Source organism: Elgaria multicarinata, chromosome 4 (assembly GCF_023053635.1).
Source record: "Elgaria multicarinata webbii isolate HBS135686 ecotype San Diego chromosome 4, rElgMul1.1.pri, whole genome shotgun sequence".
Lineage (NCBI taxonomy): Eukaryota > Metazoa > Chordata > Lepidosauria > Squamata > Anguidae > Elgaria > Elgaria multicarinata.
This window is the reverse complement of record NC_086174.1, coordinates 109807504-109814915: the sequence shown is the minus strand read 5'-3', so window position 1 is coordinate 109814915 and position 7412 is coordinate 109807504.

The following is a 7412-nucleotide window of genomic DNA, read 5'->3' as shown; positions in this document are numbered from 1 at the left end:
AAAGTCACGATGGGTTTAGGTCTACATGACAGAGGTGGGAGTGGCTGACGGCACTGGTGGGTGTGACCAGGGCTGGGATGTGGAGATAGGTGCATGAGAAGGGTTGTTTCCCATCACAATCCTGCTCCCTCAGCACAACAAACAGCTGAGCAGCTGACTTGCAGGAATGAATTTGGGGGCTTGGGCACCACAGAGGACCACACTCAAGGCATCCAAGGGCTGCAGGCAGCTCGCAGACCACAGGTTGTGTACTAAACTTGTGTACTAAAACAAAGGGGAACTGACTCAGCTCTACAAGAAACAAGGATTTTATTTTAGAAATACAAGGTAACAATGATATGAAAACAAAGACATAAACACACACAGCCTCTTTTACATCATTAATCACAGGTTCATTGTCCCTGAAGATACAATTTCACATGAGATATTCTAATGGTTAGAAAAAGTGCTGAACTATGATGAGGGCATTAACAACTACAAAAAAGAAAGAGAAAAATGGGGGAAAGGATGCTTCTGTGAATCTTAGAGAGGGAATGAGCCTGCCATTCTTATAATTGTCACCACTCTGGGACAGGGAGAGATTTGCTAGGGATATGTAGAACAGGGCAACTAAAATGATTAAAGAGGTGGAGCATGTCCCCTATGAGGGAAGGTTACATCAATTGGGATTGTTTAGATTAGAAAAAAGGAGGCTAAGGGGAGACATGATAGAGGTGTACAGAATTATGCATGGTAGGGAGAATGTGGATACGGAGGCATTTTTCTCCCTCTCTCAAAATACTAGAACCCGGGGTCATCCCATGAAGCTGATTGGTGGGAGATCCAGGACGAATAAAAGGAGGTACTTCTTCACACAGCACATAGTTAAATTATGGAACTTACTACCACAAGATGTAGCGATGGCCACCAATTTGGATGGCTTTAAAAGGGGTTTGGATAAATTCCTGGAGGCAAAGGCTATCAATGGCTACTAGCCCTGATGGTTGTGTGCTGTCTCCAGTATTCCAGGCAGTAAACCTGTGTGCACCAGTTGCTGGGGAACATGGGTGGGAGGGTGCTATTGCACCATGGCCAGCTTGTTCATCTCTGGCTGATAGCTGTTTGGCCCCTGTGTGAACAGAGAGCTGGACTAGATGGACCTTTAGTCTGATCCAGCATAGCACTTCTTATGTTCTTAGACCCTGGTTAACTTCCTAGGTGGATTATTGAAATGCATTGCATGTTGGGTGTCTTTTGAAAATGGTATGGAAGCTTCAATTAGTGCACAGTACTGTTGCCAGAATTTTAACGGGTACAAGTCATTCAGAATCACATATCTCTAATATTAAAATAACTTTGCTGGCTCGTCCCACCTGAGTACTGGTACCCATTCAAAGCACTGGTACTTACCTTCAGAGTCCTAAATGGATTGGGATCTAGATCCCTGAAGGAGTGCCTACTTTCATTATACCAACCTGCCTACACTTCACAATGGATTGCTGATGTCCTTTTGTGAATGCCTCCTACTTCAGAGGTAAGGCAGATGCCATCTAGGGAGAGGGCCTCTTTGATAGTGGCACCCTAGTTATGGAATGTCCTCACCGGGGAGGTTTGCCTGCCACCTAAGTTATCTTTTAGGCTCTGCCAGGTGAGAATCTCTTTATTCCCCCAGGCATTTAAAGTAATCCATAAAGTATCTGTAAGCTTTCTAACATATTGGGGCTGTATTTCTAATTGTATTATTGTGAGCTACTGTGGAATCAGTTTTTGTTAAACGGCATTATTCAAATACATCGAAGGAAGGAAGGAAGGAAGAAAGCAAGAAAGCAAGCAAGCAAGCAAGCAAGAAAGCCAGCCAGCCAGCCAGCCAGCCAGCCAGCCAGCCCTGGAGTTTTTGAAGGAATTGGAGTCCTCTCTGATTCTATTACAACACAGGAGTGAGATGTAGGCGAGATGATCAAACCCAGCATGAACGTTTGTGAAAATTCCAAGCCATAGTCTGATGTTTAAAACATCCACCTAGGTCTGGAAGGGGAGTGAGTGTCTGGTCCTTCGATTATCAGGCATTGCATCCCTATTCATAATAACGATGTATCTGGAAAAAGGAATGTCCTGGCTTTGGGGAAAAACATGTGCTCAGCCACACAGGAGTATAGGTGGGTCAAAGCCCACATCGTCCATGAAGTTGCTTTGATTACTTGGTGTAGTTTAAGCTGCTCTTCTGGTGCAAAGAGAATTCATTGGCACAGGAGAAAGAGGGTGTAAAAGAGGTGGCCCATACCCCACAAACCAGTTAATAAGAGTATGAATAAAAAAAATAATTTCCCTATGTCAGCCACAACTTATTGCCAAGAAACTTTTTCAGCAATGAAAACCGAGTATGTTTTCAAAAGAGGAGAAATAAAGGAGGAAGGAAAAAAAGCTGGAAAAAGCAAAGCATATGTCTCGTTTGTAAGAGCGCTAATTCCAGCCACATAAAAAAAAAAAAAAAAACCAACACCAAGCTTTGCTTTGCACATGGGGGTCTGCTTCACAGGTGCACGGCAGGCCAGACAGTGGAGATCAAAAGCAATTAGATAAATCTGCCCTTTGAGACTGAACATTGGAGGCATTAGTGAAAGATATGATGCATCATGCAATTCACATCTTTTGTTCTCCTCTTTGTGGGGGCGGAAAATACATGCATGTAAATTGGACCTCTTTTAAATTTTTCTAACCTAATGACACATGTTAAAAAACAAGCAGACCCAAAACAGCAGCAGCCCTCCCCAGCCGTCTCAGTCCCTCGTCTTCCGCTGGGCTAGTCTTTCTCTCTTTGCAGAAGCCCATATGGATTGTAAGAACGCCACGGGAAGGCATTCCATGTTGTTAGAAGTGCCAGGAATGTCCATCTGTGTGCACCCTCCCATTGGAATGATCAGGCAATTTGTAGTGTTCTGCATACAGGGAAAGCAACGCTATGGTATACATGGAGCATCATGCTGTAGTGTTGCCTGATCACTTGCCCAGAGGAGAATCAGTATGCTTTTTTCTGCTTACACCTAGGGAATCAGTCTTCAGTAAAAATGGAGACTTTTTGGCGTAGGAAATTTGGCCAAAGAAGTTTCTATGACATCTGGAAGGCAAGTTTCCTTTCAGGCAGCCAGGTTAGGCCTTGAAAGTGGAGTCCTCTGGGAGCAGACTTCCTTGACATAAGTGCAGGGGCTGTTCCTCCAGCCAAGAATGCATTGCTACCATCTAAATCATTTTTAACGGTCTTGGCTCTTCACTTGAGAATGGCTGTGGGGTAGGGGGAGCGCCACAATCTACGAACACATTTACAATTGTATTTGAAAGTGTTTTTCAAAATGGTACGCTGCAGGCAGATTTCCCATGGAGAGCTGATTAGCAAACGTGATTTCAAGGTAACTTCATTAAGCCTTTTTCAGCTTACCAACGGAAGAGCACATTCAAAGGCTCCAGTTACAAGGCCTCATTTACATCTTGCATTTCATGTGACCAATCATGGCAGATGTAGATTGCAGATGTTCCTGCCTGTGTGGAATGAATTGTCAGCCACTGACTGGAAATGGCTTTGTGTCTTCTCTCTGTCAGTGGTGTGGTGGGTCCAGCCTAAAGTCACAGATTTACTTTTTGAAATGATTTATCCTAAAACTTTCTCATTATGCTTTTTTATTATTTGAAAAGGTGGCCAAAGCAATTACAGGAATGAAATGTAATAAAACAATAAGAGCCAAACTAGACTTTCCATAACAGACGCATAGGCCAGTGTATGTGTAGTTTTAAAGCAGCCATAGGATACCGTGATTGGAAGTGGGAAAAGGAAGCAGGGAGCTACTTAAGCATTTCTCCCTCCCTCAAGCTGATTTTCTATGGAGTGAAGAGATACAATGCCTGTACCTCCACCCCCTCCAAGAACAGAAAAGCAATTGGGGTAGGTGGGGTGATTTTCAGCACAAAAACAAATGGAGTAGAAAAGTCGAATCAGCCCTCTATTGTTTCTCTCCTAACTGCAGCTTCACGAAGTGGGCGAGTTCACACATCATGCTAAGACAGCCTGAAAGTAAGCCAAGGTGGATGGATGACTGGTCCCTTACTCCCGACACACAATCACCTGCTTGGTGGCTTCCTGTGGGTTGTTTCTCCCTCAATCCCTCTCAGTCTTCCAGGCCTCAGCCGGAACGTAACCCAGGAAACAACCCTTGTTTTCTAATTCCTTACGTCAGCATCCTCTCTCTCTCTCTCTCTCTCTCTCTCTCTCTCTCTCTCTCTCTCTCTCTGTGTGTGTGTGTCTTGCAAGTGCACAAGGACCAAAGAACACCTGACCACTATTGAGCCCAGTATAGCCTAGATCATTTTGTATTTTAAGAGTAATAATCAGCACCTTGAAACATGTCTGAAAGAGATTGATAGCTGACACAACTGAAGAAGATATGGAAAAATACATTGTTTGTGACCAACTGCAGGCAGCTGAATTCTGTATTAGCAGTAGCCATAGTGGCTTCTCCCCCCTCCCCCGCCCCGGGGGTTACCCTAAGACACAGTGGGGGTGTTCAGATGATTCATAGTGTGTGTGGGGGGGAGACAAGCCATCGTGGCTTCTCACTACATCCCTGCATGTGCTGCGTGCACGTGCCCATTATTTACATAATTACCCATGCTGCATCATTTCACAATTAGCACATCCAGACCTGGCACATAGCATGGTGAGGGTAGATTCATACCTATCCTGTAACACATGATTTTCAGTAGCTGTTGTAGGGTGGGTATGAAGCCATTCCCGCTGCAGCGTGGGTAATTATGTAAACAATGGGCACGCATACAACACATGCAGAGACATGGGAAGAAGCCACAATGCTTCTCCTCTCCCTCTGTGATCACCCAACATGTGCAGTAACCAGTCTGTTAGCACTTTTTAAAAACATTGCTGTCTTGTTGTAAGCCAGGCTGCTCAGATTGTGATAAGTCAAATGAAGCCAATTATCCATGTAGTGAGGCTTGCCAGCTCCTGTTTTTGCAGTCAGGAGCAGGCATTAAAAATCAGGACTTTTGTCAGTACCTGGAGGACCACCACACATGATTGGTAGATTTTGTTTAACTTGGTGAGTCGCAAGCTAAATAGATCTAACTCATTCCAGAGCAGGCAGGCATACAGGCAAGGAGAAAATGTAGGTGTATTTATTATCAATGGGTAACCTTCTTGCAGGGAATTATTTGCATAATTAAGCTGTTATGTGATTGGGGGGGGGGGGCTTGGCTAAAGGCCAGTTCACACAAACAAGTAACACATATTTTCTCCATGCAATCATATGTATCTGGTGGTGGTGGGAATTTAACATGTGAAACTTACATGAGAAATCAATCATTTGATGTTGGCTTTGATTTCCCTACATCAGGGAAATTTTATGCATTCATATAGCTGCTGTTAACAACGACAACAACAACGACAACAACAACAACTACCCTAGGCCTCTGCAGTCTGTTGGAAAGTAGTGCATGGTAATGTTTATTTAGCTGAACATAATGTTAATTGTTTATGACACTATTCAATAAGTATAATTTATGCACCCACCTACAAAATTAGACTCAGAACTGTATTACCAGTCATATTATAAAAATGTAGTTAACATTAGAAATAATAAAAAATAGCACTTTTTTCTGCACAGCTTTCCTCTGACAAGAAGGATTTCAGCTGCAAATGTTCTTTCCAAAGCATTATCTTTGTTAATATTACACATGAGAGCGTTACATTCCCATCTCCACATGAAAGAAGTGTGCACTTTTCACAGGCAACTATATCTAGTTCCTCCCTAAATAGCTGCCAGGTGGATCTGCCAGAGCAATTCTCATAATATAGGCCATAGCTAGACCGGGCAAAATCCCAGGGTGATCCCTGGGATTGTCCCTGTGCATCCACATGATGCACAGGGGATCCTGGGATCAGGGAGGGATCATCTCTCCCTTGCCCCGGGATCTTGCCCTTCCATTTGACCCCAGTTTTTCCACGGCCCCGGGCTGAGCCCAAGCCCAAGAATGTGTGGCCGGGTGCCGCGGGTTGAACCGGCTCCACACGATTCCTCGTGAGGAGCTGGGAGCCGCGCATGGGGCGCAGCACTCCTCAGAAGCACTGCGCCCATTGGGGGTAGGGTGGGGGAAGCGCGGAAACTAATTTAAATTTAAAAAAAACCACTTACCTCTAGCGCACAAGCGTTCGTGCGCTGCTGCCCCTTTATTTTTTTTTAAAAATGGAGGGCATGATGCCTCTCCTTCTGAAGTCGTCGCATATTGCATGTAAACGGAGGAGGGATCTTGCGATAAACAGATCGCGGGATCTTCCCTCCTCTGTTGCGGGCTAAACAGTAGGTCTAGCTAAGGCCATAGCAACAGTGTAAAAAGTTGCACTTTTTTTATTAACAAAATACTGTGCATTGGGAAAAATAACTGATATCTTCAGAGTTTGTGTCTTTATTAAGAGCACACAGGAAGTTCCTACACATGTAGGAACCCACGTTCCCTTCAGTCGTGGGGTAGAGGCATGGCCACATCACATTGGCCCTGTTTGCATGTGATGGTGGCCTGATTGGCTGGGTTGTGTGCCATGTGAGAGCCGCTTCCGCTTTGCATAATCAGTCTCTGATCAGCCTGATCATAGTCTGTTGTGTGATGAGCAAACCCGGTCTATTTGTGTGTTGAATAACCCAAAGTTAAACTAAGAACCAATTGTAGGCTAACTTTGGGTTGTTTAAGCCACAAACAACTCATAGTGTCTGGATTCACATGTCATGCAACAACCTAAAATCGTGCCAATCAGAGGTTGATTATGCAAAGTGGAAGCAGCCATGGCATGCAATCCAGCAAATTATAGGTTAATTAACCCATGATTTATCACCATTACATGCACATCAGGTCATTGTGAGCACAAAGCTATCGCCTCCATTGAAATGAATGGGGAATTTACTATGGCTGGGTAGCACTGCACTGTGTGTATATTAGTACCCCTACAAGGAATCACTGAATCTGAACATTTGCCTTTCTTTGTTTTATTAGTGTCCCAGTTTACAAAGATACATTTTTGTTGTCATTTGCAAAATATCTCATAATATTCAGAAGAAAATTATTTCACATAGTAGAAAACTTCTGGTGTTGTGGGTGGGTGTATTACAATTGTGGAAGGCCAGCTTTGAAAAAGAAATGGCTGACTACCACAAATTGCAGCAAGATTATGGAGATATCTGATAAATCTTATAATAAAAATTAACCTAGATTTGCGCTATACTGTTATACATCAAGCAATTCTTTACTACATGGCCAGTAGGTGGCAATGCTGACTTAATTTTCAACAGTCAGAACAGATGTTCTCTGGCAGCAGAGAATATATATCTTTTTCAATGTTCATTTTTGTCTGAGTTAGACATATGTACATACTATCAGTC